We start from the raw sequence: 12,196 nt of genomic DNA on the forward strand, positions 1-12,196 counted from the left end.
AGACAACTGATTGACATTTTACAAATGAAGTATTCACTGTATGGTTCTCAGATTTCACCGAGCTATTATGTAATGTCGTATTAAAATACATTTTGTTGTCCCCACTGGTGATCTCGTTCACTACGCCCGTACTATGAAATTCATAGTTTTGTATCAATCAGTAACTGAATGATAGACGAATACATGTTATTCAATATTTATTGATGGCTGATCTTCACCAACTAACTTATCACTAGATTAAGTATCTTAGCATCTGATTGTACTATGTTCGACTTATCGTGGTACCATATATGACACTGTTTTCATACTCTAATCCATCAATTTCAAATAGATCTTGGTAATAAGTATTAACCTTCTAGATTCTTCGGTAATAAGTTTTATTTAGTTTTCCTTAATTACACTTGTATAAATTAATGTCCAGTATTTACAAGCACCAATGATAAAAGAACTGCATGTTAACACAATGCCAAAACATTCTTCAATGAGTTAATAATATATTTGACTGTTTGGAGTGTCCGAGTTAATAATTTACTCATAATATCAAGTATGGAATTCTGACTAAATAGACCCTAATAAACGGAATCACCTTTCAGATTACTAAGTATGTGAATACATGTGGAGAAATTATGGCGCTTGTCTATGACTTGTCCATTAATCGATGAATCATCAAATGAAGGTTACTAAGTCATCTATATCTTTCCGCTTCGTCTTATCTCGCACAAAAAACTTACATTTTCTGTAAGTTTGTTTTTCACCTTTATTTTCTTTCGTTTATTCTGATGGCATTTTCTACAATTCAAAAAATATTTTCTTACCGAATGTTGTTTGTTTCTTTCATTTGTGATGTTTCTCACAGCTTCTTAAACCAAATGAAAGTATGTATTGGCTTGGCTTCAAGACAATTCCTTATGTTTCGTATATCAATTACCCTAATAACCGTCATCATATAAATCCCAACGGTGTAAGAATTCAGAAGGCAATAAGAAGCGGCGACTACAGTTTAGTATTGAAGAAAACAGATAACAAAGTTACAAGCACATCGAACGCATTGGAGCAGAAAGGCTAACGTGTGCAAGCGAGCGACTACAGAGGCGGATTTATAGTCAAATCGAATCAAGTCGAAGCGAAGCAAGGCGATTAATAAGATTCGAGCACGCATGAATATATATAGGAAGAAGAATGATTCATCGAGCGATACTTAAGGGATTAACATTTAAGGTAGAGTGAGGTATATGCTCGTAGGCTGTCACATGTGACCAAGTATATACGTTTATACAGACACGATAGTGATCATAACAGAACAAAGAAATAGACGAGTTGTTACTGTTCAAATAACACTATTTGTTAAATAAGTCAATAGAATGGCTCCTAAACAAAATTGATTGTAGGAAAGTTGCTATAGTTATTAACACGAGTTGTATGTTAGACAGGATGCTTTTTACAAAGCTTCATTCTAATCTAAACTCAATGAGTAGCTACTTGTAAGCATGATAATAAAGCACGTTACAATGTATTAAATGAATAGATTATCGACACAATCTTTGAATTCATTTTTAATGGAATCAGTCAATAAATAATGGGTGTAAATAGAGAATTGGTATTAAGACTGCAAAACAATGGAGAAATACCTTTGTAAGGATTAATACCAAGGTTGCACTTGATGATTTCAAATAAATTGAGCATTGGGTAGAAAGTTAATAGTAAATATATTTTTGTGATATCCCAATGAGTAGAAATTTATATTTCTACGCTTTTGGATATCACGAAAATAAGTTTATTATTAAAGAAATGTCTTTTTTGGCTTTCATTTGATTCGGATACCAGATGCGATTCCAACGCCTGTTCAACCTAATTAAGTAGAGAAAGAAGACAAGACTACATGGGAGTTGATGTTTATGGTTAGTTAACAATATACCAAAAACTCATACGTTATTTTTTTTTGAAAAAGGAGACTAATCACCATATGACTGAATGGGCTGTAGACAATGATTAATTCATAAGAATCAATACCAAGATTGAACTTGATAGTTTCATATAAATTGAGCATTGGGTAGAGAGTTAATAATAAATATTTTTTGTTGCATTCTAATGAATAGAAAAATTGTATTTCTGACGTTTTGTGACTCCTTCTAAAGAAGTGGCTTACATTAAGTCACATAACGTCAGAAATACAATTTTTCTACTCATTGGAATGTAACAAAAATATATTCATGATTAATTCAGTAAAGGATGATAGCTCTGAAACGGTTGCATCTGATTTAGCGTAAAATTTGTTAACGTCACGTGGAAAATCTGATTCACCTGATATGTTAACAAGTTGGATTTTAGATTTAGTCTTGTACAGTTAAAAATTGAATTATCATCTGATACATTTTAAAGTCTATAAATTTTATATATGACGTCAAAAATGACTAGTAATAATCGATAGACTATCTTATCTCAATAGCCGGCCAATGCCAAATAGTTTAAGATTATAGGTTGAAAGATTGTTAACATAAATTCAGTGTTTGTTGAAACTCATCAAGAAGGATGTTCGTCAGTTAGATTGATAAATAAATTCAATAGTTAAGAACCAGATAACACAGAAGGCTAGATATCATAGCACACTGTCCAAACGATTGTTAGTGTTTGATAAAAACACCACGTAGATAATACTGAAGACTAAAACTAATGTTTGAATATAGAGATGGTGAGTTAGTCCGTCAGTCAGCTAGAACGTAGGACCAGGCACATATATGCATCGGTCCAAGTTGCCATACCTCATTAACACAACAAGATGAACACCGGATTCATAAAAGTAGTTAATTCAGAGGTGGTAATGTATAAGAGACAGATTGCATATAAGGATATAGTACAGGAACAAAGAATTAGTTCATAGAAAGATATAAAGTAGTTTTAATCTTACGGTTTAGGGTATGACAACGAGTGTATACACCTACGGCGTTGTGGTCGATTATGAGCCATGTCACTCAGAGTCTCCAACCATTGGTTACGATAGTCACGCGGACCCCAACCAAGTAATCTGCATCTCCCAACATGGTTCAGACTAGAAGTTAATGACTTCAAACACTGATGCCGCGTTTTGGTTTGGCTGCCCCTAACTTTCTTCCAATCATCTCCAACACCGGTTAGCATTGCACGTCGTGGTAATCGGTGTTCAGGCATACGTAACATGTGGCTCGACCATCTCAGTCGATGGAGATTCACAACCTCATCAACTGATTTACCATCATTCCCTAATACCCTGCATCTAACCTCACTATCACTTACCCGGTGTTATGTTTTAATTGGAGATGTATCCTTTAATCATTCCAATACTTTCTCTATCTAAATAATTTCTTTTAGTACTTCACAAAAACGTTATTTCGCTGCGTGTTCTGTTTCTCTTAATATCATATTTTACAAAACCCTTTATGTATGGTAGATTTTTAAAATATCTACTGAATCAAATAATGTTAACAGTCTATTGAAGTTATTTATGTCCCTTTCTGTTTATTATTATTATTATTATTATTATTATTATTATTATTATTATTATTATTATTATTATAGATCCGAATGATATTTCACATAAATAATTAAATATTTCTGAATCAAATCACCACCTTGGGACCTTTGTCTCAAGCGAATTAAAAGTAGTTTTTGTACTCAACATTTTCTCTCGGCTACTGCTAATTCTTAATTGCATAACATTTCACACATATGATGTTGACAATAAATGAATATGGTTTGAAACTCTACAATTTCCCCAAGACACTTCTAACGGAATGAATACTAGGTAAATGCAAAGACTAGATAGGTAAAAAGCTGTCTGAATAATAGATTATAAATATTAAATTTAAGAAAACTATCAGGATTGTAAATGAAAATGAACTTGATCGATTGTTTTACTAACTTGATAATCTTCTTTTATCATATTTAACCTTCAAGATGAGATTGTGAATAAGAAGAAAGCAAGAAGTGAGATTGACTTGTCTTGAGAAATTATGTGAGGCCGTTTGATCGTTCAGAGAAATGGAAATAAAATGACAAACTCTGGCAAGTCAAATAAAGTATGGATATAATAATAATACATGAGGTTCCAGTGAGATTTATACTTGATTGAGACAACCAAGTTATGCAATTCGGTGGATTACACTTACTTACGTCTGTTACCCTTCGTCAAAGAGCATAGGCCTCCCACCACCATTCTCCATCCAAGTCTGTCCAACTTAATCCCTTCCAGTTCTTTACAGTCGCTATTCATCCCTTTCATATCTGCTTCCAATTCTCAGTACAGTGTGTTTTTCTGCCTTCCACTTTTTCGTTTCCCTTCAGGATTCCATGTTAGCGCTTGGTTCGTGATGCAGTTTGGTGATTTCCACAATGTATGTCCTAACCAACTCTAGTGTCTTTTCTTAATTTCCCCTTCCGCTACGTGGATTAAACATTTGACTATTAATCGAAAGATTACTATTTATGGAGTTATGTATCAATTTTAATCAAACTTTTTTATGACACGTTCAATGGAATACCAGAAAAGTGGGAATCTAACTATGAAACAATAGTGATACATTTTTGAATCGAACAACTAGGTCTGACTATCCCTTAGAAAAAGCCTTATCTGTCTGTAATACTTAAACTATGTTGTTTAAATTGTTATTTAGACATGTTACCACTGTGTTTCTCAAGGTCAAAATAATCTTATGTACTAATGGATTCATGCTATGGCTCTTAGTACAGATTTATCAATATACGATAACTTTTAAAGAATCTATTATTATTTGAAGTGTTTCATGGACTGGCGTCAGTTAAAATATTATTAAAAATCGCTTACATCTACCATAACAGTTACATGTTACTGTATTATATCCAGGGAAAGCTTGGATAGTGTTCACTAAATAAGGTGGGGCATTTATGCATGGCTCTACTTTATTTTTTTACAAATTAATAAAGTAACAAAATCTAGTCTTTAAACTGTATGATTTACTCTTTGCTGATGATCAACTTCAAACAATGAACACCAACAGTATCGGTGGTGACTGAGTGGTTGACACAGACATTATTATATTACATAATAAAACAATATGAATCTGCTTCTTCACTTGCAAGATCAATTGAATTCTGAAAGTTGTATGTTTCAATAATTACATCAAGACTATTAACAATGACAAAAAGAGAAATAATGAAAACGAGAGAGAGAGAGAGAGAGAGAAGCGGAAAGTAAACACTAACAGAAACAAGAATTTTCTGGTTAATCTTAACAGTTTATTTTGTAGACAAGTTAACCTGTTTATTCTTTGTTTTTCATTTGCTGAAATATTTAGAGGCTTGACTATCAACTAACCTTTTTATTTCATTGTATTTCCATTCATATAACTATCGAGTCTTTGGATGAAAGTGATTTATGTTTTCCAAGTTGAAAGAAATTGAGGAGTGGAAATCAGACATGTAAAGATCATATGAAAATAACTTTTCTCCTATTGGACGAAATACAAAAAATCAATCGAAATTCTGGTCAGCTGATGTCAGTCTGTAATGATTAATATCTTGAAAATTATTCATATCCGATAATCAATCAGTTCATATTATTTGTTATTATCATGTGAGTAATTATCTATCATTATTTATGTATCTCTATAACCAAACGACAATCTACATAACAACAAGCAGAGAACACTTAATCATTCACTTCAAAATTCAAGTGGTTTGTTTAACTTTTAGCATGAATTTCATCTGTAAGAACAATGGAATGTCCGGCGCTTTAACCGGATCCCAAACCAATGGTGCACATGGGTTCCAGTATCCTGCGGGAACAAATGGCGTATGAACCAATCGTTGGTCACCGGCTACCATGGGACTGCATCTCCTTACGATGCTCCACTGTCTTGTGGGTTAGACCTTTAGGTCAAAGGCTCGGGGTGTGGCCCCCTAAGATAACCACCTGCTTCGGTCTGGGCACCCAGGCAGTATCGCAGCCCACACTCAAATGATGAACTCTCTATATCTATGGCAACATTATACCAAACAGATATAAGTTATGTTAGGATTTGAAAGGATGTGATTTTAATCAATTAATATTTTCAGAATTTTCGTGTTAATAATCATCAACATTTGAAATAATATTTTTTCAAAATCACTTTGAAATACTTCGTTCTGAATAGCATTTCCTTCCTGATTTGGGTTTTGTTTATTGTTGAGTTCTCCCTAACTCCACACAGGATCGTATCAATAACATCCAGGTCACAATATGGTTACAACATTTGTTAACCAGTTACTCAAAATCATTCCTCTAGCAATATACATAGTCTTCATCAAATTTCATAGCAGTTCAATCAACCTTAGTAACATGTAATATTTTTAAGGCTTGTTTGTTGTGACTTTAAACTTGGATCGCATTTTACCTCGTGCCAATTGTTGTGTCCTTGACTGGAAGATTAGAGAGCAGCGTATTGTATCGATCGATTCAATGACACGTAAATACGTACGGACGGCCCACAGTCTCGATTGGTCCCGCTTCCCTGTCTAGCCCAGCCAGTTGAGTCCAGAACGCAAGTCTTAGCCTCTGAGATATGAATCATTATATTTCAGACATACTATATTTATATACCAATCAACCAGACCACATCGTACCATAAAATCGAAAACATTCGTACAATATTTGACAAGTGGAATAAATATTGACCAATAGGAAATGTCCATTCAAAGGACAAGGACACCATTAGACTTAACATGACAATTATTGGTATATTTTTCTGCACATCCTAATACTGTTATACAAAAAAAGTCAAACAGTTTGATACTTCTTTCAAATTGAACTCTATATTCGTTTCCTAAGCTATCCTGCAACTCCCAAGCTAGAACTATACAGCAACCTGAACAACGAGAGAGAAGACTCAAAGTATGTGGGAAGTACTTTACTCCAATGTTCATTTTAACACAGAAAATATAGGGTTTTTATAATATCCTTAAATGTCCTTAGGTTGCTCGAAGATTCTGGAATGCTACTAAAGATAGTAGCAGTATAGCAATCACTCAATTAGAACACCTACATGTGATGTTTCACTTCCTTGATATTTTTGGTTAAAACTTCAAGTGAACGCTGATTGGATGAAACGCTTCTTAGGATTTCCTGATCCTTGCTTGTCTTTTGCAAGTAATTTTCTGGATCACTCCAACACAGTCCCCATATTTTAAAATAAAATAAAATAAAACTTTTACCCCATAACTCATCATAAATGACCAAATGAAAAGGTTGAAATTATTAAATTATTTTTATATGATTGAAAAAGATCAGAACAACAAACGAACAATCAGTTATTGTAATTCATCATACAGAGTACTAAAATTGATCACTAAATCAATAAATAATAACCGTTGTCAAACTGATAAAACTCACTTCCCAGTTGTCTTCTTTGACTATACATCAAACACCATGTAACACGATTACAAATCAACTAGTTTGTCGACCAAGGTACATCTCTATTGTGCAGTGAGTATTTCAATGACATGAGTAGGTGTTAATGAATATTAAATCAGTGAGTTTTCAATAGTTTCCATCATTTGCACTCAATATAGTTGCGAATTAGATATCTTAGATATACCAATGTGCTTTAGTATTAATTAATGTAAACTTGAATTTCAGGATGAATAAAAGTATTAGATTTTGTCGATGGAGATCTGATCAAGTTGTGTGAAACAACAATTGTACTTGAGAACTCCAAATAAACTGAGGACTAAGTAACGTTTCTAATAATGGAATCACATAATTTTTATAATACCCTAATGAATAAAAAGTTGAGTTTGTGACACAAATCCCCTAAGCGTTACCAATTCAGTTTTCCTATTTATCGGGATACTATAAATATATTAAAGTTGGTAATAACAGTTAGTTGAAAGTCACCAACAAAAAACTGCTTTTCTTAAGAAGTTAGTTGTAAAAGACAGTAAGTAATATGGAATAAATGTAGTTATATAATAGTTGAATTTTTGAGTCGATTAAAGCTAAACCACCATGGAAAACCTGGAAGAATTGGACGGCTGTTTCGTCCTACTACGGGACTCCTCAGTAGTGCACACCCACGATCCCGCATACGGGACTCGAACCCTGGGATCTTCGGTCTCGTACGTGGACGCTTAACCTCTAGACCAATGAACCGGCATCCAACGGTGTTAATGTCTCACACTAAAACGAAACGGATGTCCATTGTTCCCAGGTTTTCCATTGTGGTCTAGCTTAAATCGACTCACAAATTCATCTACTAAATTACTACAATCTTCACAAAGCCCTATTCTGGTAAAGTTATTTATGATACGAAAATCATTATTAGTTTATAGGATGGATTACAATTAATTATCAATCCAACTTTCACATCCTCTAATCTATTTTTACTTTGATTAATCATATCTGTCACATGTCATACATATCATATCATGTGTTATGCCTATCAAATGTTTTAAAATATTAAGTGCCAACAAATTGCATGATAAATTAGGTAGCTTATGCATAAATGACAATTGCAGGAATTAAAAGACTTCAAAAATAAAAATCACTCAGATTAACATTGCTAATCTACTAAACATTTACAACTGGCTAATCAAATAATAGTAAGCCAATTTTATTCCTTGTTTCTGTGTAATCACACAGGTGTTTGGTGATCATGAAAGAAAGATATAATCATTATGAAGAGGATCTATAATTTATGGACGAACCTCTTAGATTTTTGTGTGCTTCATTTATCTGCATGGTTAAAGTACTTATTTACTTACTTACCTACGTCTGTTACCCTTCGTCAAAGAGCATAGGCCTCCCACCACCATTCTCTATCCAAGTCTGTCCTACGCAATCCTTTCCAGTTCTTTACAGTCGCTATTCATCCCTTTCATATCTGCTTCCAATTCTCAGTACAGTGTGTTTTCCGGCCTTCCACTTTTCCGTCTCCCTTCAGGATTCCATGTTAGCGCTTGGTTCGTGATGCAGTTTGGTGATTTCCACACTGTGTGTCCTATCCAATTGCAGTGACTTTTCCCAAAATACTCCTCATCTGGAACTTGGTTTATTCTCTCCTACAGTAGTCTGTGACTGATGATATCCGGTCAACGGACATTGAGAATCTTTCATAGACTATTGTTTGTAAATACTTGCTCCTTTTTGATGATGATTGTAGTATTTCTCCACGTTTAATAGCATCTTAATATTATAACTGATTTCAATTCGTGATTAAAAATAAACCTTAACTCTAATTCGTAACCTTAACGTTTAATTCTAACTTTTAATACAAAATCTTCACACTCATTTATAATCTTGTTTCGACCTTGGCAAGTTGTTGAAATTTTTGAAAATCACTTTAGTATCACTCAAGCGTTGTTTGTAAATCATAGTTTCATCTGTTAAATGTTATAAGGAATTAACAGAGTTATTATTCATATACATTTTTCAGGTAAACGCAAGTGAATGTTAGCGTGCAACATCAAAAAGTTGATTAATATTCATGTATTCAAAATAATAATAATAACAGTTAATTACAATCAATTTTTTACACGTAAGTGTGGAAAATGGAAAAGAAAAGGAAAAAAAAGAAGCTATTCTAGGGCTATTGCCGATTCCAAGCTCTGGTAAACAAGGAGCGTTGGGCATGCAGTCAATGACCTATTTCGTAAAAAAACAACTTTGCTAAAACAACGCTAACCAAAGTAAACAAATTACACTACTTAAACTCTGCAATCTGAGTTGAAGGATCTTCATTCAAAACAATTATGACGCCTCATGGTGAACGCCGAGATTCTTCCGAATTCACGAGTGTCCGATGCCCCTTCTAACAATCAGAGTAGCAATTAATATAGACACATGGAATGTTCAGACAATGTGGGAGACCGGGAGGACAAGTCGAATAGCTATGGAAATGAAGAGATGCAACTTGGTAGTACTTCGAATAAGAGAAACACATTGGACCCAAGCTGGACGGCAAAGGCTAGCTTCGGGAGAGATGCTGCTGTACTCCATTCACGAAGAGGAACATGCTCTACACACCCAGGGAGTTTCTCTGATGCTGTCCAAAGAAGCACGTAAAGCACTTATAAGGTGGGAGTCTTGTGGATCCAGGATCATCAAAGCATTGTCCAAAACAAAGAATGAGGGAATCACAATGAATGTTATCCAATGTTGTGCTACCACCAATAATAGCAGTGACGATGATAGATATCAGTTCTATGAGAGGCCGCAATCAATCATAAAGAAGTGGTCATGGAAGTACCTGACCATCCTGATGGGAAACCCGAACGCCAATGTCGAAATGGACAACAACGGTGATGATGATATCATGGGACGACATGAACTGACTGGGAGAAAGGAACGAGAATGGTGACACATTTGCAAATTTATCTGCATTCAACAAGATGGATAAAGGCTGCTCAATATTCCCACACAAACGCACACACAAAGCTACATGGACCTCACCAGATCACACTACACACAACGAGATCGATCATATTTGCATCACTAAAATATTCCGAAGGTCGATGGAAGGCATGAGAAGCAGGATAGGAGCTGACATAGCTTCAGATCAGCATCTATCTGGTGATTGCACTGGACGACTGGACAAACAACATTACAAATCCTCAATACAGTCTTCCCTCGACATACTGACAAACTCAACCTGTTCACGTTAATTCTCATCAACAGACTCCGACCTTTACAGGATCTACTGAAGAAGATCAAAGAAGAACTAACCTCAGCGTGTCAGGAGGTGCTGGGTGTTATATCCCGTAAGAAGTATCATCATAAGGAATGGATCTTCATCGAAACCTTCAACAAGATTCAAGAAAGGGGGAACGAGAAGACAGCAATTAACAACAACCAAATGAACAAGAACAGAGAAAGTCAAGGCACAATCTGAATACACAGAAGCAAACAAACAAGTGAAGAGGAAAATGAGAGCCGGGAAGTAAAAATACGTCGAAGAGATAGGTGACCTGGCCCTTCTATCCCATAGACGCGGACAAATGCAGGTCAAGACAGTCAGTGTAGCAGCAGTCTCTTCATCTGCAGGCCTTAACATACACAAGGGAAGAAGCAAGATTCTCAAATACATCACAGAGAGTACCAACTCAATCACACTTGATGGAGAAGCTCTGGAAGAGGTGTCAACTTTCACGTATCTGGGTAGTATCATTAATGAACCTGGAGGACCGCATGCAGACTTAAAGGCAGGGATCGGCAAAGCAAGGACAGCATTTCTACAACTGAAAAACGAATGGAACTCAAAACAACTGTCTGCAAACCAACATCGAAGTCAGAATCTTCAATACGAACGTCAGGACAGTCCTACTGTACGGATCTGAAATATCAAGAGAACTAGCACAACCAGCATCAAAAAGGAGCAAGTATTTACAAACAATAGTCTATGAAAGATTCTCAATGTCCGTTGACCGGATATCATCAGTCACAGCCTACTATAGGAGAGAACAAACCAGGTTCCAGATGAGGAGTATTTTGGGAAAAGTCACTGCAATTGGATAGGACACACAGTGTGGAAATCACCAAACTGCATCACGAACCAAGCGCTAACATGGAATCCTGAAGGGAGACGGAAAAGTGGAAGGCCGGAAAACACACTGTACTGAGAATTGGAAGCAGATATGAAAGGGATGAATAGCGACTGTAAAGAACTGGAAAGGATTGCGTAGGACAGACTTGGATGGAGAATGCTGTTGAGTGGCCTATGCCCCCCATGAGAGGTAACAGGTATAAGTTCTGAATACAAAGAGGTCCTGAATGTCCTATTTTGTTTTTGTTTTAGTTTATGAATTATTAAATTTGAAGTTTTTTCACGCCAGTTACTATACTATAGTGTCCCAAATCGAATCATTTGGTATCAAAGAAATTTAATCGTACTGAAATTACAAACCACTGTAGTCCTGTACCGAACCTTCATCAAAAGTTATAACACGTATATTCTACACTGTACAATATAAAGCATTCTGTGGAGACAACTTCCGATTAATGATATAAATTCTTCCCAACAATCTATTGTATTTCCAAAATTTTTAGTCAACGAAATTAAAACGAATTAACACTATTTTGTATTTGTTGAACAACTAATCGTTTCAAGATGAGTCAAATGTGTGCAATAATTAGCTGAAATTACAGCTTAGAAATAAGAATATCACTTAACTAATAATAAACTTTCAGACAAATCAAGAGCGGCAAAGCAGCAGG

This window comes from Schistosoma haematobium, chromosome 3, assembly GCF_000699445.3.
Source record: "Schistosoma haematobium chromosome 3, whole genome shotgun sequence".
NCBI classification, from domain to species: Eukaryota; Metazoa; Platyhelminthes; class Trematoda; order Strigeidida; family Schistosomatidae; genus Schistosoma; species Schistosoma haematobium.